Raw genomic sequence first — 26139 nt, forward strand, 5'->3', positions numbered from 1 at the left:
CTCCTAAATTTGATCGTTGTATTATTGTACGAAAACGGAACGGGGCGACAACAGTGCCACTACAGCACGGCGAGCAATTGTGAAATCTTTCAAATACCATCGAAATTGTAGTGTAGCACGGCGGATGCTGAACGACATTCGAAGCACCCCATTTGGTTCAAATGACATTCGGACCCTAATGTAGCCGGGGTATTAAACCATGTAGCAAACATTTAGTGGCACTCTGCCATCACTAATTTTGTAAGGCGGACTTCTCCAAAGTTTCATATAAAGTGGGACTTTAGCTCCTATTTCCGACTCTATAAACGTACTTCAGTGCAAACGCTAGGGGGTACGGCAAGTTTGATAACATGCATTTCGAGAACACAGCGACGTCGCAGGCGAAGCACGTGGTCGGTCAACATGTTTTTACAACAGAATGGTACCTTCTATACACATACTTCCACGCGAAACTGGCTAAATTTGTGTACAATTTCAAATTTTTTAAGGCCAAGTTAGAAATATAGTTATACGTAGCCACTAGAACACAAAACCATACACGTAGGCCTATACGAGCTCGTTCATTGTTACCTCGGCGTTCAGTATGTAGACGTCCTGCATACGTTTCAGGGTGACCGTTAGCTTCCTGTTCAGCAAGCGACGAGTGGAACTCCCGCTTGCCGACTGGAAGCAACGAGGCAACACCGTGAAGACGTACACGGCAGGGTCCACCTCGCGCTGCAGCTGGGTCACCAGGGCCTACAACACAAACAGGGCGACATTTGATGTCCATCCCGCCTTCACACACAAACAAAATAGCGCGAGTCTTTCCTCTGTACACACCTTGATGCTGTCACATACCCGCTGCGGATCTGCGCCGGTCCGGTCTAGATCGTTCCCCTAACATAGAGAACGGCAAAATCTGCCGGCCGGCAACGCAAGCGCGACACGGCTTCGGACAGCCGGGGTGCGTTGTGGCCACCGAAGCTAAATGTTACATGTCTCCACAAACGGCAACAAGCGCAGCCGCAAACTGCACATGAATTTGAGTTGGCTGTCGCCAAATAAAACTCCGCGTAATGACATCAATCGAACCTGGCTGCCTGGCGTTGCACAAAGGATGAACCACAGAACAAGAGAACCGTCCTCTGAACTCACGCCTCACGCTGCCAAATGACTGCCCTGGCGAGAAAAAAAAAAAAAAAAAAATCTAATGTCACATCTGGTTAATATGCGTGTGACGTCATTTTAACGGACCAATCAGGGTTCCGCGCCTGCTGGCCCGATATGCTTGTCTAAATAGCTCATGCTAGCGCTGATTACCAGTCCACAGCCAACGCATATTGAAATTTGACAAGAATTGTAAGATCAGCTGTTCGTAGCTAGGCTGAGTTAAATGCGCCGAATGCCTCGCGCTTGACGCTTACATTTATTTATCGCGATCTTATATGCGGTGACGACGCTTCTGGCTGCCGACGGCACGTTTCGACGTGCGGTGTGCGACAACACGCTGCCCTCCCGTTTGAATTTGGCGCCGTGGCGTCCTAAAAGTACACGACGCGTCTCCGTTGCTATAGCAACAGGGCGCATGCGCAGAGAGCCGTGGGGGTGAGAAGTGCGAAAAACCATGCGAAAAACCCATGGAAAAACCCGGAAAAACCACTCCTCCCGGCTGCGGAGGAGCGCCGCCGGAGCGGCGCGGCGCAGCTCGCGCTAACCAAACTCTATGACCACAGGTTGCCTTGTGCCTTTATTTGCAGTTCGCGCTCTCTAAAGACCATTAAAAGCGTCGTATTGAGCAGAGGTATTGAGCGTTTGAAAGTTACGTCTATTTCAGTAGAGCTTTGTTTGCGAAACAGCTGGCCAACGACAGGCACAACGAGCCGAAGCCAAAGTCAGCTGGCCCCAATCATGGTGGCTAAAAGCGTATAAAAACGTACCGTAGTCACCTCGATGTCTTTGGGCAAAAAGTTAACTGTCTCACTCTCTCTCTCTCGTCAGTGCACACACCGTAGAAGATGACCTTCTTGTAGCCGTGTTCATAGCGGAGTCTGCCGCGCTAACGGTGAGTATATCGGCACGTTGTCTCCTACAACCTCATTGCAAATTTCGGACTAAACTTCCTGTAAGTGCAGCAGTTTGTTTCTTATAGTCAGTGATGTGAGGAGTTACAGAGTTATGCATTCGATTTCTTGGCTCAGTTAGCGAGTTGTCTCAGTATCACGCGAGTTGCAGCCGTTTTGCATGCGACCTTGTCTATGGGCCACCTAAGTACAGGCAAAAGCTTCACGACAGTAAACACGGGAGCGCGTGCAGCCCACTACTATCGCGCTCAATTTGACTCGCAGCACGCGACCGGCGGCGAGAGCAGTGCGGAGCGCGCGCGCGCGTTTGCTGCTGATAGCTCAGTCGCTTTTCGCGATTTTCCTGCGACATGCCGCTGGTAGCCAGCGAGAAACCTTTGAACGCAACCTACCGCTCGGACCTTGCGTACATGTTTCCAAATTTAGTTACGGTGACGTCCTAACTGGCAGGCAACCTCGACACGATTTTGAAGAAGGCTGACGACTTTCTCTCCACATTTTTCATCACGGAGGATGCAGTGAAGTCAGTTAAGGGTGCAACAAGGCAGCAAAGTAACTCACCAGACTGGTTCTTTACCGTGCTGCCAGGGTGACAGCTTCAGTGATGAAGAGTGTGTGCCACGTGAGTGTGCATAGCCCAAGGTTATCACTGGTGAAATTGGTGTGCTAACCTGAAAAAAATTCCCTCGGAGTTCCTGCCGTCATGTGGGGCTTGGAACATCAGCAAGATGCTTTCGAGGCTTACAAAGCCAAAGAAGCTACAAAATACCAGAACTTCTGGACTCCAAAGGTCTGGACTCCACTCGAGTGCTGCTTACCCATTTATCGGCGCAACACTGGATGCCATCGTCTCGTGCAGCTGCTGTGGGAGAATAATTGTAAAATTGAAGTGCCCAATCTTGCTGGGAAATGGTAAAGAGATTACCACCAAGATTTCATGCCTGAGTTATGCTGATAGAAAATTTAAGCTTTTGGGCAATTACGTGTGCTACGTGTGCTGCAGTAAAAGCTCGTTAATTCGAACTCGACAGGGACCACAAAATTGTTTGAATTAAGCAGAGTTCGCATTAGTGGGCGGGCGCTTAATGAATAGACATCGCGCGGCTCTGCGCGGGCAGAACACAAAGAAGCCACCTCTGGACTCGCTATTGCGAATCAGGCGCTTTCGTTCGCTTCACCAAGTATTTTCTCCGACTCACCATGACTGGCATAGTCGATGAGGCATCGCTGACATAGTGCCAAGGCAATGAAAGAGGTGACGCAAGAAACTGGCTACCTGTCGCGGCACAAACAAAAGCAGGACTATAAGGCCAGGGCGGCTACAGCTGAGCTTGTTGTGCACGCTACGTGATCTCAAGCCCAGACCAGCGACCGAGGCACAAAGAAAACCTCCAACGGCATGTGCCGGAGCACTGGCGTCGGTGGCACGGCGCCCACTGAAGAAGCGAAACGAGGGGCCCAATTCTGCTGGGTGCCGGAATTCCGGCAGGGTTGATTTCCTGCAAGGTCTACATGACATCATTAAATTATAGCCAAAACTTGTTTGCGTGACGCAGGCCCGCTAGTGTTTTTGCCCTGCGTCAATCGCATGAGGCTGCGGCAAATCAACTCCACCGGATATCTTCCGGTGCCCGTTTGAATGCCTTCCGGCACCCAGTAGAATTGGCCCAAGCTGTCGCAGCAGCGTAGCACACATGCTGTGCTATTGTATTTTGTTTACTTATTTTGCATCTCGAGTAAATTTGGTTTGGTTTAAATTTGCAGCACATTGTAACCCCTCTATGCCGAAGTCTTCTGCGAGGAGCGATGTAAACCAGGGGATATCAGTTCGAATTAACTGTTCTGGATACTTATGCATTCGAATTATCGAGTCTTCCCCCATTGAAATATACAGGGCTGTGCCTGGACCAGGGTGTCTGTTCGAATTAATTCGAAGTTCGAATGAACGAGCTTTTACTGTACTACCAAATTTAGACTCAGATGACGCTGTGCCATGTTGAATTCTGTGACTTCATGGTGTGGGGACGGAATGTGCTGCACATTAAGAGTGAGACAACGATCAATTTTTCTGGAACATTTTTTCTTGTGTGAGGCACTTTTTCAGGAATGTTATTCTTGCCGAGTTGTTCAGCCAACCGGTACTACATGAGGCAAGAGGGAAGTCGTGAAGAGAAGCCATCGGACATGGTAGAATACTGCTTCTGTTGTGGACCCGAGACAGGCAAGGTGGTAGCTTGCGACAACGAGGCATGGAACTACAAGTGGTTCCACTTCTGCGGTGTCAGACTGAAATGGGTGCCAAAAGAGAAGTGGTTCTGTCCTGAGTGCAAAGAAAACAAGGACTGATGTTCATGCTTACATTTTCTTTCGCCACAGCTGTGCCTGCCAGTGTGAAGAAGCAGACTATCTTAAAGAAATTTGCTAAAAGAGTATACACTGTTTGCTATGGCGGGAATATAGAACAGCTTGCAATCTTAAAATAATGCACTGCCTTCTTTAAGCTCTCAGTAACATGTTACTTCCAAAATGAACATTCTACACATGAGTTTCAGACAGCTCTGGACACATGTAGCCTCATAGTACAAAAATATGTTAAAACTGCATTGTAAAATAATTTTATTACCGTAAAAACCTGCGCATAATACAAGGTTTTTTCCAAATTTTACTTAAAATTTGTGCCTCGTATTAAATGTGGATCCCAAGGTTTTCAGCCGAAAATTTGCACTTTCGGTTTCGGTTTCAGCGGAGGGTGTGCCATCTTGCAGTGGCGTTAGCTGGCTGCTGCTTCTCTCAGCCGGCGCCATTTTGATTGTTTTGACCATGTGCAGGGTTGCCACTGGTGGCTACTTTTCGCCAAATAGGCGACTTTGAGAGACCCGTGGTGACGTAATGTCATGAATGGTGACAAGACGAATTTCTGGTGATTTTTGACTGAGGACTCTCCCCCTTATCCGCTTCCCCTTTCTCCATCTGTCTCGGCGGCAGTGCAAAGCTTTGCCGTCGGGCCGGACCAAGAAAGCGGCGTTCGAAGGGCTGTTTGTCTCATTTCGCCCGAGGCGTGCGCATGTCTAGGCTGTGGCACGGGGGTAGGCATCGGGGGGCGGAAAGCAGGACGTACACAGCTGTCACGGCTGCCGTGAAAATCTTTCGCTGCTGCGGCTGGGGCACCGCACAGCTAGCCAACTTTCAGCGCGCTTTTGGGTGCTTATCCGTCCAAGCGCAGCCACTACTTTTTTTTCTGTGTTTGCGAGATAACGATCACATGCTACGTAGGTGGAAAAGTCCCTTTGTCGGCTAAGCCATAGCCTATTGTATAACGCTATGGCTGAAGGTAAAGGTGGCGCCTCGGCGTGGTTATTTTACTGTTTATTATTATTATTATTATTAATTAAGCCTTTCCTGCAACTGTTGCTATGTTACTCCATGCCCCGCGGTACTAGCCTTCCCAGTCACAAAGGAAAAAAAATTAGGGGAGGCTTTGGCTAAAAGCAATGAAGGAACTTTAGTTAATGACGATAACTGATGATGATGATGATGATTAGTGGCTCTCCCTTTGAATCGAGGCGTCGGTTGTCAGCAACTGACTTGCCTGTTTTATTAAGCTTGCCTGCCCTACTCCCAACTAACCTAATAGATTTGCTTCCTCCCTCCCATCTCCCCTCTTCCCTGTTTTAAACTCATCGCTCCTACCCCCCTTTTTTATCCCCTCTCTGTTCTAAATTCTCATCTGCATGATTCCTCCGCCTGCGTACCCTTCCCTTCCCTACTTTTCCTCCACCACCACCACTACAGTCGCCTCTTCGTGACCTCTATGGCCTTGAAGTTGAGGTTCCCCCTCGCCCCAAATCCCAAAGCCCCCGCTAGCGCAGTCAGTGTTGGCCAGCGTCGTTTCCCACTCAACCCGCGGTGGTCGTATCTCTGTGCAGCCCCTGACAATATGGTCTATATTTTCCCGATCACTGCTGCAGCATGCACACGTTTCATCCTGCTGCCTGTAGCTACCCGTGTGTGCCTGGGTTCTCAGGCACCCTGCCCGTACCTCGAAGAGCAATGCACTGCCTCTTGTATTGCCACAGAATCCCTCCTTCTTAATTTCCCGTTTCTCTGCCCCCCAAGTCTCCAGGGTTTTTTTCGCTTCCATTCTCTGTGCCCATTTTTGTCGTCTCTACTGCCTTTACCTGCTTTTTAACTGTTGTGTAAACCCCGCTTTCCCCAACCGACTTTCCGTACCGCTTGGTCAGCTGTCTGGTCCTCCGTCTCCACCGCCACGCTCCTCAAATACAGGTACTTAAACACCCTCGCAACCCATTTTTCGTCCTCCATGTCCCGAAGTCGCTCCCCAAACTTATCTTGCTCTGCGCTTCCCTCACCTCGAAAGACGACCAGCCCATATCCCCCTGTACTGCTTCATTTGTAGTTCTGCTGTGGGCCTTTAGGGCCAATCTGCCTACCGCCCTCTGATTTACCTCCAGGCCCGTTTGGGTCTGGTTTCATGCACAGAACCGAATTTGCGAAAGTTCATCCTGGTACCATGACCCCTTTCCAGACTCTCCTTACCATTTCTTATTTGCTGTATCCCCAGAGGCCTCTATACTTAATTATAGCCGCGTTCCGTCTTCCTTTCCTCTTAAGGTGAACCTCATGCGCGTGCGTGTAATCTTCGCTGTCGTTCAGCCATACTCTTAAATATTTATACTCTTTCACCAATGGTATTTCTACTTGTTGCACTGATACTGTTTTGTGCTCCGCACCGTCGTTAAAGACCATGATCACTGCGCTAGCCTTGCGGCGCCATCTAAAGGCTAGTCGAAGAACCAGGAATTTTGAAGCGCACAGTGCGACTGGCGTTGAAAAACATGGAGGAAAGAACGAACATTTTCTTCCTTCATGTTGAAAAACGTCAATATAATGTAAGTGTTTTGAACAGTGCTGATTTTTAAGGGATTATACAAAATTAGAAGCTTTTATTTTTAGGTGCTACCGCAGATATCAAGTGGGGCGGCATTTTTGGCGAAATCTTAAGAAAAAATGGCTAGTTTGGCTACTTCTTGCTCGTTGTCTGGCGAAATTCACTCCAAACTCAGTGGCAACGCTGACCACGCGAAGGATCGGCACGTTCACCGCAAGTCTATCACGATGGCGGGTGCACGAAGGCAGTATTCGGCTGCAATTAAAAAAAAAGTTATTTTATGTGCCGAGGCCATCAGGAATTGTGCCGCAGGACAGCAGTTCGGCGTCACCAAAGGCAGCATTAGCGGGTGGAGAAAGCAACTGGTGCTTGACTGGATAAAGTCTGTGTGGTGTCGGCGGCCTGGAGCACTGTTGGGGGTTCCCGTCAGTGCTCGTGTTGGACGCCTGTCACTGCCACCTGGCCGATTCCGTGAAGAAGTTGTTGCGCGAACTCCGCATTGAACTCATTGTCATTCCAGGAGAAATGGCATCCCAGCTGCAACCGCTAGACGTTTGCATCAACAAGCCTTTCATAGACTGCATCAGGTCCTGCTACCAAGAGTGGATGAGGTCAGGAGACCCGTAAGTGACAGCTACCGGATGGCTGATGCGGGTTTCTCCAGCGGTGCTTTGTGGCTGGGTGGCATCCCAGAGGATGCCACCTGGGATGTGGATGCTGGGTGGCATGCTGGGTGGCATCCCAGAGGAGTTCGTCAGTCGCTCTTTTTAAGAAATGCGGCATCTTGAACCCCCTTGATGGCACTGAGGACCGCTTTCTGTGGGAAGACATTTCCGACAAGGTGACTTCAGGAGACAGCGGCAATGAACCTGACGATGACTGAACGGACGTCGGGAGACAGTGCCAGCGAAAACTGACAATGACTGAATGGTAACTGCAGTGCAAATAAATGTTTTCTGTGCTCTTTAGCATTATATGCGGATGAAAACTTTTTTCCGATTTTGCTGTCCCCGAATTACACCTCGTATTATACGCGAGTCTGTATTATATGCGGGTTTTTACGGTGCTGCACAACTACAAACATCGAATTAAAAAAGTGATGAATCTCATGACATCACATCACTTGATGTAGCAAAGGCAGTTAGACAAATTTGTAAGTGCAAAGAGTTGTAAATTTAACGCAGGCCACACAGCATATATGGTACACCTAAAGCATGGCAGGGCAAAAGATGCAAACAAAAAGGTAAATGGTCACCTTGCCGCCTTACAGTCATTGGCTTGCAGAAGTGCGTTATGCCAAGATTGCTACTGTACGCATTTCGAACAAAACAAACAGCAGAAACATAACACTCAAAAATTCGGGTGCAACCACAGTAGCACTAGGAATTCCAGTTTCAGTTTTTTAGTGATCACAAAAAAGTGGTACTATAATAATATACAGACGATGTTCCCATAGTTGACAACTGTAACTAGTGTCCAACTAATTTCAAATGAGCAGTTGGATGGGATACATGTTCCTTTCTCTGATTTTAACCATAACTTTACTGCTGTTTGAAACATTAGTGCAACATTGCATCCATGTTCTAAGTGAAATAACTGGAGTAAAAAAAAAATGTTTCCAATCCCAACTACCGCTACACAGCTGACGCTGTAATGTCATTTGCCAACGAAAAGCACCTGCTCCCAGTGGACTGTTTCAGTGATGCAACTATCGAAGTGCACAGATTAGAAAGGGTACAGCAAACAGTAACAATTTTGTGGAGTGGAGTCAAATTATCTCCGCGTCGGCAAAGGACATAATCAATGGGGCAGCATGGCCTTCAGGATTACGTACTTATCTCCGATCAGCCCGATCACCCTCTCGACATGAATCCTGACATTGGCTAGTTTCGTGGTGCATAGCACGTGTGCTGCTGGCGGTTGCTTCTTGCCCTTGGTGAACGCTGGCACGTGAATTCTCGCACAGTAGAAGCCCACACTTTCAGACACATTGAACCCGCGGTCTGCAAGAACTACGTCACCTGGAAGTAAGTTGTCTAAAAGACCGCAGTGCTCTGTTATGTGTCTATTGCTGGCGCACCCTCCCTAGCCTTCAGAGATGAAGTTAACAATGCTTTGAGGTGCAATGCCAATCAAATACTTTGCCGTATTGCTGCCTTTGTATTGAGACCACGTCTCACTTTGGGGCGAGTATGATGAAGGCCTTTCTGTCTTTATCTTAAAACAGTCAATGACGACTGCAACGTTTTCCCCCAAAGAATCATAGAAGGATTGAGGCATTGTGTTTTGCAAAGCACTTCTTGGTGGCCACAGTATTTGAGACTCAAGGCTGCAGTAGGTAGCATGCAACCATTTGTCGAATATGTGCAGCACGTGGCCTCTGACACATTGTGCCTAAAACTGAGGTCACTGAAGTGCAAATCTAGTTTCAACTTCATCAAGAAAAGCAGGAACTCCTGAAACTTCAGCAAGCAGTTGTTTGCATCATGTGACACAAACTCCTCTACAACAGTGAAGTGTTGCTACTTTTCAGGACATCTTCCGTCAGCTCCAGTGACATGTTTTCATTCCGGCAAGCTTAGAGGCGCTCATTTAATTATAAGCACTCCATCGCCATAGATTCAATGTTGCTGATTTTTATGTCCGTCTGGACTGCGATCCCTGAAACACAATTGGGTTGTTGCATGGGTGATCATGCAGCGTGAATAATTCAGTTGAGATGCAGAGGGGGGTTATGGGTGACGGGACTGGCAAAGCAGCAGGCGATGTTCGACATCTAAGATACTCTGCCGGATGGAAAAAAAAAAAAAAAAAAACTTTCCACTTTTTTGGCGCACTCGGCTTCAAACCAACGGCGAAAAGACGCTGGCCTGTTTCGCCACTGTACTCTACGCTGACTGTCTTCTGCTGTCGCCGGCGGCAACGAAGAAACGACAGCAGCATCTGGGTCCATCGCCTCTGTTGCTGCTGCCTCAGCTCTACGCTCGGCTTCAGCTGCTTGAGCCTGGTTCCATCGTCTTTTCACGCAAGCATGGCATTCAGGATCTCCATGTTTCGTGCTGTAGCTGAGCGACAGCGTAGGGACCCAGTCAGGGTTCACCTCCTCCCACAGCTGTGATGGTGTGCCTACAGACACAAGGGCGGGTTGAAAAACGAGATTCTCCAATGTGCTTCCACTTCTCGCAGCTAAAGAATTATTGTGCACATGTCGAGGGTGTACCTTTTACGAAGTGTGCGCCACCAATATGTATGCTAGTCCTCTTGGTGTTGAGATTGGCGCGGCTTATCCGCGCCAGCAACGGACCGCGTCGTTTCATGCGTGGCTCCTTCGTGCGGTCGCCCTGATGCTCGATTACCTTCGGAAGGCAAAAAAAGTTCTTGTTTGTTGATATGGTCCAACATGTGCAGTTGGGGCATCCAAAAATGGAAGCTTCTCCACTCCGCGGATGATGGCAAGGGTGTGGTGTACGGGGACTTGAAATGACATCCAAGTTGCGCCCCGACCGTCATTCGATTTGAGCCGTGAGTTGCACCTTGATTATTCCCTAAGTGAACTGCAGCTTACGGCTCAAATCGAATTTCGCTTTATTTTCGCTTGATGGTGGTGTGTGCACGGATGGACGCGGACGGACATTGGGAGGTCCCAAGGTACTCCACATCGTTACAGGCGAGGGAGTAAGCCGTTTCTGACTCTTGGGTACTAACTCACGCTCGTAGCCCAATGGGTAAGACGACTGACATTAACTCTGTCTGGTCTACCAGAGACACGCTCGAATCGTGCTGGTGCCTGTGTGATTTTTTGCGATTGTAAATGCTATGCGCACAGACGCGGACAGACATTGTGTGGTCCTAAGGTGCTCCGCACCTAAAGTTGCACAGATAACCATTGAGACACACTGAAGGTTGTCGCGCGATAGCAATGACTGACTGCACCACTGCACCGGCATGGCGGATTGGTATCCCAGGGTTCCTAGCAGTGACGTCAGTGAAAGCCATGTAGAACCAGAGTCCCTCAATTCTTTTCTGGTTACGAAACTCTGGCCGCAGTTTGATACAGGGGCAAAAGCTGCCACGAGGGCCGCCGCTTTCAGGGAGGGGGCATTCCACGCTGGCGCCACCCGTGCGCAAAGTGCACCATTGAAGCTGCTGCCTGTTCGAGGCAGTTTTTAACAGTGCAGAGAATAGTGTGCTGTCACTCATATTTACAATCGGGTTGTGTCGGGGGTAATTGCCGCGTTAGTGCGTACGAGGCGCAGGTGCGTCTCAGTCAACTGGGTTACACTCGCTTTGAGGGTAATCGTGTAATCGTGGGGCCAGAGATGAATAGAGAAAGGCGCGCTGCAGTGTCAGGAGTTCTGAAGTCTAAGGTACACAGTGAGTTTCCGATTTGTTATGGGCCTAGAGTGTTGCCACGACGGCGGAGGTAGGTGACGAAGAACTGACAGCTCGTTTTGTTATGCGCGCGCCGTGTTGAGAAACGCAGGAATTTCGTCAGTGTTTGGCATAATTTCGGCGCGCGTCGTGTGAACGATACCTTAGAGAGACTGCCCGAGAGTCGATGGCCAGTGCTTGGAGTAGCTGTTAGTTGGTTGGTTTAATTATGTGTTGTACTTGTGTCTTGATGTTTATGGGTGAAAGTGTGGATCACGTGATCGTATGGGTGGAAACATTAGATGTTGCTGTTGTGGCCAATTGGGGGCCTAGAGTGTGTTAGTAGGGCCTCCTCCCTTTGTGTTGGGACATGCCTTTGGAGGCATGATATTTGTGCAATAAAACTGAAGTGTTTGGTGTTTCGGGTGGGGTCGATGGAAAGAGGTCAGATGCTGGGAGACCCTTGTGAGTTAAATATGTTTAGCTAAGTGCATTTAAGTACTTCTCTGTTTTCTTGTAAATTATCTGTTTGTTAATTGAGAAGTTTTCTGTTGTAATTAAATGTCGTTGTGCATAGATTAAAAGTTAACCTCAGGGCCTCTGCAGCCATTGTGTACTTCGTCAGTCCAAACATGCTATTTTTTATTTATTTATTTTTTTATATATTTGAAGTGCTCACCAAGAGCGTTGGGCCTTCTCAGGTGATGCACTGGGCATAGTTTCTTACACTATACACTAAAAAGGAATCTGGCACTAGCGTCTATGCGGCCCATATCAAGGCCATCTGTGTCGTCGTGAGCCGGCTATATACCATGCGCTCGCCTTAGTTTCATCATTGGCTTGGATTGAAACGTTTTAGTGACCGCGAATTTAAACAAAGTTCCACAAAAAGGCGAAAAAGAGTGTGCAGTTATAAAAGTGGAAAATAAAACAGGCTGCTCGAAAGCTAAAGAAATAAAAAATGTTTTTTTACAGAGTCAGCCATAATGGTTGTGCCTACAATTTTGCAGACCAAGCAGGTCGTTAACAATAATGTTAAAATTTATGGGGGAGCTCATTAAAGACTGCTATTTTAGTAATATTACTATAATTTCAAATAATGAGCTGTTTTAAAAGCTAGGTAAAGTTCTTGAGCGTGCCTATGAAAACATCGCCTTGGCGGTGAACCAATGCACAGATAGTCTGCTACAAGAGTGTTATGTCTGCTACAACTTTCACGGTGGCACTTTACCCACTCAGTGAACATGTCTGAGCGCTGTACATATATGTATTGTTTCCACAAAAAGGACCGAGAAGCGGACTTTCTTACCACAAGTAAGGCGTTAATTCTAACTAGCGTACCTAGCTTCACTGGGGTTATTTACTTACATGAATATGTAGAGAGTCTAGAGACGGTCGCTCACTCGCCGGTACTAGTCCTAACACTTGCCTATAATGAAGCGCAGCTCTCTTAGCATGAACTAGTGAAGCAAATTTAATTTGCAATGAATTCATTGTACTGAAAAAGTTCCCCGCGAACATAAAGTTTGTTTTCCAGACTCGAGTGGGTCACACCTTTCACTTTTCAAAAGCAGCAAGCAGCCTGTTATTGCTAAGTTAAAACAGCAAAATACTGGAGCTTTTTATTCAGCTACAAGCCCATATTTCTATCAGCCCCCTCCTGCTTCCCCCTTTTTACTAAATGTTAAACCCAAGTTTCTGCTAACATTTTTGTTTGGCCTTCTCAATAAATTTACATGAATCCAGGTTCCCGCTGGGTGATGCAGACCATCTGCAGAAATGGGTCCATGCCATGGGGCGAGAAAACTTTATCCCCAAAAGCCGCCACAGGCCCTGCTCGGCCCACTTCGAGCCCTCAATGTTTTGGGGTGGCCTGCAACAACGGAAACTACGCGAGGATGCAGTGCCATGACTGTTCGAGGTCTGCTTCAAGAAAGCCCTGGTGCGCATGTTTACATGCTCACTTTATTTATGCATACAAGCAGGCACACAGGGAGAAACACAATCAAGGTAAAGTGCATTATTACAACATTGGAAATTCATAGCTGTATGGCATTGTCAGGATCATGCCTGTTGTGCATAGAAGCCAAAAAAAAGGTGAAAGCAAATGGAAAAAGTGCAGGGAAACCATGGTTGAAGAATATATAACATCCCACACTGCACAACATGACCCATTCACGTGCAGCATTTGGTGTTTTCAAACTCCCAACTGTTTACTGCTAGGTTCACCAGTGTAGGTCTTATTGCAATGCTTTGCCATCTGAGGAGGCTAGAAACTGTTTCGTCAACTTCTACACGAAATCAGGCCACTTGGACATGTCATGCGCTGCAACCAATCAGTTTTTTTTTTTTTGCTTGTGTACTGTCCTTAGTGCCTCCCTTCAATAACTGTTTCACACTTGCTCCAGAAGTATTGGTTTTCTGTCAACATGTATCTGATAGTGCTATAGAGCATTCACTAAATGTGGAAGATTTTGATGGAGCACAAACTACTTTGAACTTCTTTTGGAACTAGCAGTGCATGCAAAATATTGCCACATTTGGAGCACATAACCTAATGGTTCATAATAGCATTTAGCCAATAGTCTTAACATGGTTTTCACACAAGGTTCCACATGGTTGCAATCAGAAATGCACCCACACACTGCTCTTTACAGCCCAGGTTGCAAGCCACTGGAAAGCCTGCCACGCCTCCCCCAGACTGTTCATCAGGTCCTGCTTGCCGTGCAGCTGAAGGCTCCTGCAGCACTCAACAGGCATAGTGCGCAAAACATGAGACAAGGTTGAGACAAGAGTAGCATGTCTAACGCATGCAACATGTTTTTATCCAGGTAATGGACACGGGGGGGGGGGGGGGTCCACAGGGAATCCACAGGAGGTCCACTCACACCACGCTACCAACAGCAGGATGGAGCGCCGTTACTATGTAGTGGGCAGCATGGCAAGAGGAGGCATGACCACACCTACAGCTCTCCACAGCAACCCGACGATCGAGTGCAGCAACTTGCTGAAAGTGTGAGAGCTGCCAGAAAAATTAAGTTGCTGGGGGAGACAGCGAGGCGGTGCAATGAAAAAAAAAATCAAACCCTGGAAGCTGTCACTGCTGACCTGAAGGAGAAGCACTTGCTGTCGGAGGAAGCGAAAACAAAACTAGAATTGTTCAGAAACTTCTTGCAAGAACATCTCGAAAGCTGGAGCAAGAGTGCTGCAGAGCAACCACGAGGGAGACGGTACATACAGTGACAAAATGAAGAAATTTGTCTTGACAGTCTATTACTGTTCCCCTCATGCATATGAATATCTGTGCGGACTGGTCGCCTTGCTCCAGGTTGCCGGTGGGTGGCCAGGTTTCACTGCCGAGGCGTTGCAAAACTTGAAGGAAATGCATAAAAACGACTTCCCCTGTGAGTGCACCTTTGCTCAATCCTGCTTGATGGGCTGGGCATTGGGAAAGCCTGCGACTTGGACCTGTCGACAGGGCGTCTCGTCAGCTACGTCGACCTCGGGAACAGCCAGCAGCCAGGTGATTCAGATGACGTGCCACTTGTGACAGATGCTGTCGTCTTCATGGTTGTTGGACTTGTGGCACCATGGAAAATGCTCTTTGGGTGCTTTCTCAATACCGGTCTCTCTGGGGAGGTCCTCAAAAACTTAGTGCTGGAAGCCACTCGCTACGTGCACGAGTGCGGGCTCAATGTCATGGCTCTCTTGTGTGACTGCCTTGGGGCCAACATGGCGATGGCCAAGCTTTTGGCCTGCTGAGAGTATGAACGCTTTTGACAACCTCAAGATGCAGTTCCCCAACTTGGTGGATGCCCAGCAGGAAATTTTTCTGGTGTTTGATGCCTGCCATGGCCTCAAGCTGCTCGGGAGCCTTCTTGGTGACAAGGGGATCCTCCTCAGCAGCATTTGTGGGGTAAACACAAAATTTGCTCAATAAGCAGGCAGGCCAATGCATACTGCAGAGACCAAGTAAACTTAGGTCAGTAGGTGCCAGTGTCTGTGTGCATTCACAGCCACCATATCAACTACTGTAATGCGGGAACACTGGTTTGCTACCAATTCTGGGGTAGCTGGGGTGTGAAGTGTCGCTAGTTTGCCTGCCTATGTAGTCCATACCAACAAAGAGAAATGAGAGCAAACAAAGAGGTGCAAACACAAGATTTTATAGCTACATTGCTAGGTGTGCCACTTGCAATGTGCTCGTTGTGAAAAATGGGGAATACATAAGATGCGGGTTCCTCCCTGTGTAGTAATACATGTAAGAACATTACTTGCCAACTCTTTACCCACTGTGTTATAAGACTTGCACCTCCCTACATTAGGAAGCCTTAAGGGGGGACACTGCTCTTAAAACAGCTTCCTTTAATTGTTAAGTAAACTCTGTGAAACCTGTCGATCTTGCTGCCTTTTTCCCACTGCATTCAAATATGCCATTATTTTTTGAGTAAGTCAATTAGTCCCCGAGATAATTAAAGATAGTAATTTTTTCCCACTGCATTCAAATATGCCATTATTTTTTGAGTAAGTCAATTAGTCCCCAAGATAATTAAAGATAGTCATTTTCGGTGGAACAATAGACAAGACAGTGTTAGCCATGAAAGTGTAATCTTTATGATTTTTAATGGTTTGAACACTGGTGAGTGCAATAAAAGAATTTTTTTTTTCATGCACTGCTTGGAACTAATTTTACAGCTCGTTAAACCTTTGTGGCACCAGTGGCAAGGAACCATTTCGAATGCCCATTTCAGACACCAAAGTTTAATGAGCTGTAAAATTAGTTGCAAGTGGTGCATGAAAAGACCGATTTTATTATTGCACTCACCAGGGTTCATAGCATCAGAAATCGTAAAAATTACTTTCATGGCTAATGCTGTCTTGTCTATTGTTCTAATTGTTCTACCGAAAATGGCTAATTATCTCCAGTTATCTTGGGAATTAATTGGGTTACGCAAAAAACAATGGCATATTTGAAATCAGTGGGAAAAAAGCAGCAAGGCTGACAAGTTCCACAGAGTTTACTTAGCAATTAAAAGAAGCTGTTTTAAGAGCCATGACCTCCATTAAGTGTGTCTACCCAATCTTGTATGCTTCCAAACTTCCAAACGGCTTACACCAAGTGATCGTAGACCATATGAGTAGCATGTTTCATTTCCTGTTGTCTCTGCATACCAGCATATTCTTCCTTATCTTAGGCTGAAGCAGTGCTAGCGGATGCAGAAAGTGAACTGAAGTTTACCACAAATTATGTACGGGGGCACATCTTTGTGCAAAATATCCAGTAACTGTCAGTAATCTTGTTTATCCAGCATTTGTGTGCACAACTAATAATGGGAGAGAGAGAGAGAGAGAGAGAGAGAGAGAGAGAGAGAGAGAGAGAGAGAGAGAGAGAGAGAGAGAGAGAGAGAGAGAGAGAGAGAGAGAGAGAGAGAGAGAGAGAGAGAGAGAGAGAGAGAGAGAGAGAGAGCATTTATTTCTGAATATTGGGAGAGGGTAAAAAGAGTGTTAAAAAAAGACGGGCAAGGGCGGCCATCCTAGTCCGTTAGGCCACGTGCCACGGCCGCTGACCTAGCCCGTTCGACCAGTGCAGCCTGGTCCTTGAGCTGGCCGCTGCGCAGCACGCACTCCCACTGCTCGTAGGTTGGTTGGGTGGGGGTGAAGGGATAGTAGGGCACTGCCACACCAAGTGGAGTGTTGTCAATGGGGAGTTGCAGTGTGTGCAGTTTAGGGAGGAGGTGGTTGGGGATATGTGGTGTAGATGTTGGTGGTTATAGAAAGTGTTGGTCTGTAGGCGCCGCCAGATCAGAGCGTCCGCGGTGGGAAGGGAGGGGTGAGGTAGTGGGTAGTAGCGGCGGGACTGACGGTAGTGGGAGAGTATATCGGCGTAGGGGGGGTGAAGGCTGGAGGGTAGGAGGGTCTGGGGGTGGTGGGTGGTTCATTCCCTCCGGCAATGCCCGGTAGGTTAAGGCGCGGGCAGTGGCGTGAGCCACCTCATTCCCGGGAAGAGACGAATGCCCTGGGATCCATACGAGACGGATGTCCAGTAGTGTGGGTCGTTGGGTGAGGATGGAAAGGGAAAGGTTGGTGATACGACCCATAGCGTAGCGACGGCAGGCGGATTGGGAATCAATTGATTGATTGATTGTGGTGTTTAACGCGCCGACGCAACGCAGGCGATGAGGCGCGCCGTAGTGGAGGGCTCCGGATTAATTTTGACCACCTGGGGATCTTTATCGTGCGCCGAAATCTCGTACACACGGGCGTTTTTGCTTTTCGCCTCCATCAGAAAAGCGGCCGCCGCGGCCGGGAATCGAACCCGCGACCTCGTGCTCAGCAGCGCAACGCCTTAGCCACTGAGCCACCGCGGCGGGTGCGGATTGGGAATCAGTCAGGATGCTGATGTGCGTAGCAGGCGTGTGTGCAATGGTGAGTGCAATGGCCGCCTCCTCTGCAGTGTCAATAGATGTGGTGCGTATGGTGGCTGTAGTGGTGGTGTTGCCTGTTGAGTGTATGATTGCGATGGCGTGTGCAGGGTGTGTGCTGTATGGGGCGGCGTCTGTGTAGTAGGCGGTGGGGTCTGTGCTATAACGTTTAAGTAGTAGTCGTGTGCGGTGTGAGCGGCGCCCCATGTTGTAGATGGGGTGCATGAGCTTTGGTATTGGGAGCACTTGGATGGCAGCGCGGGTTGTGGGGGGGGGGGGGGGAGGGGGAGGGTGCAGAAGGTTTCGGGAGTGGGGTTGGAGGGGTAGCTGAGGCGGGTTAGGAAGTGGCGGCCACTGGAGGTAGCTTGTAGCCGCTGGCGTTGACTTGTAAGGTGTGCTTCAATACGCTCCGGAACGGTATTATAGATGCCCAGCCGAAGGAGGCATTCCGTCGAAGTGAAGTTGGGAAGCCCAAGGGCTGCCTTATACGACCTTCGTATTAGTGTGTCGAGTTTGGCGATCTCTTGGGATTTTAGAGCGAGGTATGGGGCGCCATAGACAATGCGGCTCGTGATCATGGATTGCACGATCCGGCAGGTGTCTGCCTCTCGGAGTCCGTGTCGACGGGAGCATACTCGTTGGATAAGGTGAGTCAGTTGGGATACTGTTGTGCGGATTTTGGGGAGAAAGGCTGCCCCCGAGCCAGTGTGATGGTATTGCACGCTGAGGATGCGTAGAGTTCTGACCGTTGGTATGGGCTGGGCGTCGATGGTAACCGTCGGGTCGGGGGTAGGCTGTGGGCGGCGCCCGCTAGTTCTTTCACGTAGTATTAGAAGAGCGGATTTGCTGGGTGAGCAGCAGAGCCCACAGTTCCGTAAGTAGTGCGTGATAGTGTCTGTGGCCTCTTGCAGCCGGTCTTGCTGGTAGCCAGGAGAGCCTTTGCGAATCCAGAGAGTAATGTCATCTGCATAAAATGCATGAGAGACATCTGGTATGGAGCATAGCAGTGGGGGAATACCTGCCAGGGCAATATTAAAGAGTAGAGGCGATATGACAGAGCCTTGTGGTGTGCCCTGCGCTGATGTGTGAAAGCAGTCACTCTTGTGTGGGCCGATGCTCAGGGTAGCAGTGCGGTTCGAAAGGAACGCTCAGGCATAGTTGTATGTTGCGGTGCCGCATCCGGTGTGTTGGAGCTGAGTTAGAATCGCTGAGTGAGTTACATTATCAAAGGCCCCCTTTATGTCTAGTGATAGAATGGAGCTTGGGTGGGTCTTGCTCAGTTTGTCGATGACTTCTTTAATCTGGAGGTGTATGTCCTGGGCGGAGAGGTTGGCCCAGAACCCGAACATTGTGTGGGGGAGCTGGGCAGTGCTTTCGAGGTGGGCTGTGAGCCGATGGATGACCAGGCATTCAAGTAGCTTGCCAATACATGATGTCAGGGCGATGGGCCGAAGATTGTCTAAATTGATCGGCTTGTTGGGTTTTGGGAGAAGGCTGATATCTGCATGGCGCCATTGTGTGGTAACGTGCCGCGGCTCCAATGGTCATTGTAGTATTTGAGGAGGGCCTCGAGATGTTCATCGTCGAGATTTCGTAGAAGTTTGTAGGTGACTTGGTCATGTCCGGGTGCGGTATTGCGGGTGAGTTTAGCGAGGGCTTGAAGGAGTTCCGTGCTGGTAAAAGGTGTGTCGAGGTCCGGGTTTTGGGCCCCTTGGTAATCCAGGTGATGGGGTGGCTTGACAGGTGTTGGGAAGAGTCGTTGGCGGAGCGTGGAGAGAAGCTGCGCTGGGGGTTTGCGTTGGTTGTGTATCAGACGTGCGATGTCTTGGTTGGCACTCCTTCAGAAACAAAAAGGCCGCCCTCGAACTTTATCTCGCCTCACATCCAGCCGACATCATTGCACTGCAAGAAACCGACACCCCTCACCCCACCCTTCGAGGATTCGATGCATATACCAATCCCCCCAACACCCGTACGGCCATATTGGTATCCCAAACTCTTACCGCCCAAGTGATACCCTCCACGCTTCCTATCGACCACGTGCTCATCGAACTCATTCCCCAGCAACCCACCACCCCCAGCATCTATATACTAAACGTCTATAGCCCCCCGAAGCAACCCCTCACCGACATTGAAGCCCTTCTGAACGTCACAAGCAGCCATGCCAAAACGGACCCCTGCATCGTAATAGGCAACTTCAACGCCCCCCACATCACATGGGGATACCTGCAAGCCACACGGAAAGGCACGGCACTGCTCAACGCCATTCAGCACCACCAGTTCACATCACAGAATGACCTTACTCAACCCACCCGTATCGGCACCAGCATCACCCGAGACACAATTCCCGACCTCACTTTTTCTCGCAGCGTCGCAAATCCAACCTGGACCACGCAGTTAGACACCCTGGGTAGCGACCACCTAATCATAAAAATTTCCATCCCCTCTCCCCATCACAAACACCGCATAGGTGTGGCCAAGCTAACAGATTGGGAGGCCTTCCGCGTGGACTCACTCCCCCACACCACTCCAGCTGAAGACCTGGACCGTTGGGCACGAAGCATAATCGACACCCAGGCTCGACACACCAGAACCAACTAATAATGGATTACTAGGCCCATTGCAACTAGGTAGAGAGAAAGAGAGAAAAATATTCGGGAGCGAGTGATTGAGATTTGGCTACGGGCGGGTCCCTCCATCCAGGGCCCCAATCTCTTCCGCTCCTCTCCAGGCTTGAAGAACCAAGTCACCCGCTGCGGTGGCTCAGTGGCTAAGGCGTTGCGCTGCTGAGCACAAGGTCGCGGGTTCGATTCCTGGACGCGGCGGCAACTTTTTTGATGGATGTGAAAAGCAAAAACGCCCGTGTGTGCGAGATTTCGGCACACGTTAAAAATCCCCAGGTGGTCAAAATTAATCCAGAGCCCTCCACTACGGCGCGCCTCATTGCCTGCGTTGCGTCGGTGCGTTAAGTCCTACAATTGATCAAATCGAAGAACCAAGTCCCTAAGGTCTGTGGAACCTCATGGGCAGCGTAAGTTTAAGTAAGCCTCAGTAGCAAAGTCCCTGTGCTGTTGACACAATGCTGAGATTTTGGCATTAGTGTTCATTATTTTGCACTTCCATTGTAACAGCACACTTTACTGATTTATCTCTTGTGCATAACGGGCATTTTTATCTCTGGTGGGCATGATGCCAGTTCTTTTTTCAGTTTCTACAAAATTTGTGTACTTCTCCAGTTTTTTTTTATCTCATAGAGGAGCAATAACTAATGAAAACCTCTAATATCAAACAATCAAATCATAGGCAATCGTCAGATGCTCTGAAGTCCACGATATGCCATTAATGTTGTTCAAACCACGAAACGTGGAGGAAAAACGTGCAGCAGACTGCACTTGCATAAAGATAGTCCACTATGCTACACATTAGCTAAGCAAGGCAGAAAAGTAATGAGACTGGTAATACTGAGGGTTACAAATCCTCATTGGGAAGTTGTTGTATAAGCTGCCTAAATGACAGATCTTGTCTAATAAGCGCACAAATGGCATGTATTTTTTCACTGTGCAGGTCATCGAATGGAAATACATAGTCCGGCTCCACAAGCTGCAAGAGAAGGAGGGATTGCGCGCTGCCAACAAGCTCACCAGAGCTCACGTTCAGTACTACCAGCAGGTAGGCTGTCTTTACACTGCAGCGTGAATGCAGCTGGACTAGGAATTGCAACTGTTTTTTATGCCATACCACCACGCAGCGGTAGGAGATGGAAGCAGTTTGTAACACGAGCACACCAATGCTGCTGCTGCTAAGAGATGGGTAACTGATGAGGAATACAGCTTCAGCTTAAGGACTCGCAGATGCAGTGAAAAAAGGACCTGGAATGGCATTTCCAGCATATGCTCTTCAAGAGCCTAGTGCAGAATGCATGTTGTGGTTGGAAACATTCTTTTTGTACATCATTACAGACACGCACTATAGCAGGAAACAATATCATGCCTTTAAATGCTATTGCAGCCAATTTTAACTAGCAGTGCACGCAGCAAAAATTACTGCACCTTTATTATAGTTGGACCAAAAAGGGGCACTATCGGTTCGCAGTTTTACCCTATAAACTCAAAATTTCCACAAACCTTGATCGCGACTGCTTAATTATGCTTAAATGAAGGTCTAAACTCCTTCCTTCCACAACTATGATTCTGAAAAGACCAGCAATACCAGTGGGCCCCTGCAGCTGAACTTTTTGTAGTATGCATTAGCATAGCTGCCAACCTGGGGACCTCGAAAACTGGGAGATTGGCTGTGGAGGGGAGGAGGAGGGGATTTTAGATGCAACGCATCTCATGCTCGTCCCTCTGTCCTTCCTGTGTCTGTCCGGCGTTGTCCGCACAGCTGCGCCTCTCCTCCTCTCCTCTCTTCGATAGCGAACACTCTCTCCCAAACAGCTGCGGGTTGGCGCAGCGCGCTCTCACTCCGTTGCTAGGCGCCGGTGGGCGGCGCTGCGCATGTGCAGTGCTCTCTCTTTCCGCGCTCTCCTCTCCTTCGGGCGCTGTGAATCTAAAGCGGCATGCTGCGCTCCGGCAGTCTCAGTTGACGGTCATCCGCCCACCTCCCCTTCGCGTGAGAATCCTTGCTATAAGCGTAATCAGTATGATGGAAAACGCCAATGGAACCCCCCATGAGATGCGTTGCATCACACCTGGGTTCCCGTGAGGGGAGGTGGGCGTAATTTTTTTTTGGCGCACACAACCTCTAGCCTACGAGGGATAGGCCTTTATTTCAAGGCCGCAATTATGCTGCAAACTAAGCAAATTTAAAAAAAATTGTTTGTTTACAAAAGGGAGGAGCAGGGTACACTGAAAACTGCCCAGCTACTTCACCTACTCGTGATGTTGCAACGACTTCACTGTGGCGGACTTTGCTTCGTTCAAAAACTTGAGAGAGTATGATTGCTTGTAACACAGTCACTGCGAACTACAGTTTTATATAGCTTTTCCTGCCATCCGCCGCGCTTACGTCACAAGCACAAGTCGTGGAAAATCAGAAGTGCTCACTTGTTCATCCTGTGCAAACAGTGCCAAGAAGACAAAAATAGAAAAAGGGGAACACAGGATGTGAGAGTCCGGTGTCCCCACTTTTGTGCATGTGTTGTCTTAGCATGTTTACAAAAGTAGTTGCAGAATTTTCACACTAAACATTCATGCGGAAAATTCTGTGCACTCTAATTGGGGGCAACACAACAAGGAGACACGAAGCCCTGCACAAAATAACAATGAATTGGCAGTTACTGCAGTTTGGTTTTCATGTCTTGTTCGTGTGCTGTCCCAATTTAGTTTCAGTGTGGACAAAATTTTTCACCATAAATTCAGGCAAACTTGCCTGTTCTTCCTTTTTTATTGCAGTGAACATGCTAATATTAGGCGTGCACATGCACTGCGTCTTCCAGAGAATCACCGTTTCTACAGTCTACGCCCGATACAACAGACTGTCTTAATCCGGAGTAAAACGTCCGCTGTAGCCGAAGTATGCAGTATCTGACGAGGGGGCGGGGGTGGGGGGGTGGGGTGGTATGAGCCCTAAAGTGGGTACTTTGACCGATATTTCATATACATAGTACATTCACTTTGTTCTTTCTACACGCCTGCAGCACCTCTGCACAGTGTTTGCGCGAGGGCAAAGAATCGCGTAAACACCGTTTCCAAAGCTTAGCCGCCCCGGCACTTGGAGAAGGCCTAGAGCATGCGGTCAAGTGTGTAAAGACGCATGATTAGCTGAGCAAATAAAGCAAGAGTAAAACTAGGCGCAATTATTAACCGGCTATAAAACATCAGCCGTTGCCATCAGAATTAGCTAGGCTTTTTTAAATCCCTTCATGACGAGGCAGGTTTTCCCGAAACCGTTCGTCAAACAAATCGGCTTGCTGCCTGACGTTCCCCCAAGGCAGCTTCCACATTTTTAATGATTTTAGTCTGGTCATTGAAACAGCTGTTATGAAATAATCTGATGACGGACAGCTGTGAAATCGAAAGTTAGACCAGTTGGGCTTGCGCACTGTTACTGGCAGATTGCACACAATAGATGGGAACCAACCCCCCTACTTCAGGCATTTCTTCCCTTTTTCACCGATCGCAACGGGAACGGTGCATGCGTGGGAATAATAAAGACCAAACTCCAATGAACCCGAGTTTTTTATTGCATAAAAAAAAAAAACTGACGAGGGCAGACTCGCCTCCGGGTGCACCACTTTGCGTATTCGATAGCACTGTTTTCAATCTCACCAGAGTCGCGTTTATCGGTAGCGGCCTTGTTCTTGATGGTCTGTTTTTTCCCATGTCGGCCTGTTTTTGCCCATGTTCGACAGTATTAATTACGCCTAATTTATCCGACAGTGAAATCAGCTACCCTGCCGCTCATGCCGGTGGTCGCACAAAAAAAAAAAAAGCCATTGGCACTGGCTTGACTTGGCTGCGCCAACAACCCAGCTGCCAGCAATGTAGCCAGAAATAACAGATTTCTTGCCAAACTAAACAAAGAAAAAGCATATTGGGTGCCAGCCCCACGGAAGTCTGCTATAAATATTCAGTCGAAACAACTTTCGCCTAAACTTTAATCTGTTGTATCCAACAGTCTGCTCTAGCTGGGTCCGTTATGAGTGGAGTGGACTCCATTTAAAATGCATGGGGGCCAGACAAACCAACAGAAATGGTCTGTTGTCACCGGAAGTCCGTTGTTGCCGGATCCGCTCTAACGAGCGCAGACTGTATAAGGCGATTCGTCCAGGCACCGGGGGATATTTTTGTGTGGTTTGTGCTCGCGCAAATCATAGCCTGTGTGCACCAAGTCCAAAGCTACATTCTATAATGTCACAACTCTCAGTGAACTGCAGGGTTCACATGCGATAAGCCCATGCATTTTGCATACGTTAATATGAAATGAGATAAGTTCTGAACTTCCATGAACCTGCAAGTTTATTGAGGTTTTTTTCTTCTAGAAGCGAACTAAAGTAAAAAATAGCTGCACAAATCCAGAAAACGGGGATGGAACAATCTGTGTATTATATCTGGTGTATATTTTGTACTGAGCTGTGTGCAAGTGTGCCATGAGCAAACACCCCATGAGCCTGAAGCCTTAAAGGAGCCATGAAGAGAAAATGCAAGTTGGTTTTATTCGAAAGATTTCGTGTTTTATAGTGCCCCCAGCGCTTGTCCGGATACAAACGGTGCTTTATTCACTGAGAAATTAAACAATTTAGGTTAAAATTTTGATTTTCCCGCTCAATCGTGCGTTTTCGTGGTCCCAAGTGACATCACAGGAACCGACCGCTCTGCAGCCTAGAGTACCTTCATTCACGCATCCGCCGTACAGGGTAGAGACACGTAACGCTGGTGCCGCCATGTTCGGTTGCTCGCTCGCCGCCGAAGCAAGTCATTGTGTCAAAACCGCGCTAAAATTATCGCAGCAACGCGGTTTACGGAAGAAGTTTGAATCATATTGTCTGTTTCGCGTTGCTAGGTCTCGTGGGAAACGAAAACAATAACGCGTTGAGCCCGTTGGCCCAATTGCGGCGGCACGGGACCGTTCAAAAATTGTCTCCACCCCGTACAGCGGTGTTGGTTTGTTCCCGCGTTTCTTTACGTTCCGTAACCTAGATGGCGCCACCATACCGTGGCAAGCAATTGGTTTGTTTTTGCCCGCATTTAAACCAGGCTTGTGTTTGTTCTGGGAGAAAATATTCGTTCCCTGAAACAGTGCTCGCTCGACAAATGGGGTCACGTAAGACACCGTTGCTTGCGTCAATCGGCCAGTGTCGTCTGCGACAACCCCAAGCCCCATAGTGCTGTGCAGCTAAACCAAAGCATGCTGTGCGCAGTACGAACAGCAGAACGCATCAGTACTTCTATGTTTACATGTGCTTTCGTAACTTCCACTGTTTGTCCCATCATTCTTATTGCTTTGTAAAGAATGTGCCCTAAATTTAAGCGCAAATCGCTCGTTCGTCTAGTTTGTAAGCTCTACCTAATTTGCGTCTGCTTCTGCCAGCCTCCGCCAATCGCAGAGCTTAGCCCATGTGACATCACAGGTTCTGTTGCGGGAAATGAGCTGGTGGGTCGCATGGCCATTCCCGTTTTTCCTAATTATGTAGCTTATTTGAGCGAAGTTTACGTTAAAAGTGGTGTCAGTATGATTCTAACGAGACAATCTTTTGAATGAACCAAACTTCTGTTTTCTCTTCATGGCTCCTTTAAAGGGACACTGAAGTGAATTTGTCAAGCTCCCGTTTTTGCTTGCACTGTGTAGACTGGCTCAAATTAGCACACTTTTCATCGTTTATCCGGTTGACAAATCGGTAATTATTTTACAAAGCGCGAAAGAAGAAAAACTA

The 26139-nt window shown here is 48.3% G+C and overlaps 1 protein-coding gene and 1 long non-coding RNA gene across 3 annotated transcripts in view; both read left to right on the forward strand.

Annotated features, from left to right (window-relative positions):
* The first annotated feature begins 1896 nt into the window (after nucleotides 1–1896).
* Nucleotides 1897–14134, forward strand: LOC144163903 (uncharacterized). Of its 2 annotated transcripts, none has more exons than XR_013320974.1 (3): nucleotides 1897–2044; nucleotides 13090–13285; nucleotides 14001–14134. It is a non-coding gene; the product is annotated as an uncharacterized LOC144163903 (long non-coding RNA). The 2 variants fall into 2 exon arrangements; XR_013320973.1 differs by having other exon boundaries at nucleotides 13090–13353; nucleotides 14001–14125.
* Nucleotides 14135–21155: 7021 nt separating this feature from the next.
* Nucleotides 21156–26139, forward strand: part of LOC144163913 (histone H3-like) — a 66508-nt gene continuing 61524 nt past the window's right edge. Inside the window, exon 1 of the mRNA XM_077694577.1 lies at nucleotides 21156–21434. The gene's annotated coding sequence lies outside the window, so the exon portion shown is untranslated. The remainder of the gene's footprint in view (nucleotides 21435–26139) is intronic.

This window comes from Haemaphysalis longicornis, unplaced genomic scaffold, assembly GCF_048455015.1.
Source record: "Haemaphysalis longicornis isolate Haplotype H1 unplaced genomic scaffold, Haemaphysalis longicornis Haplotype H1 scaffold_1, whole genome shotgun sequence".
Lineage (NCBI taxonomy): Eukaryota > Metazoa > Arthropoda > Arachnida > Ixodida > Ixodidae > Haemaphysalis > Haemaphysalis longicornis.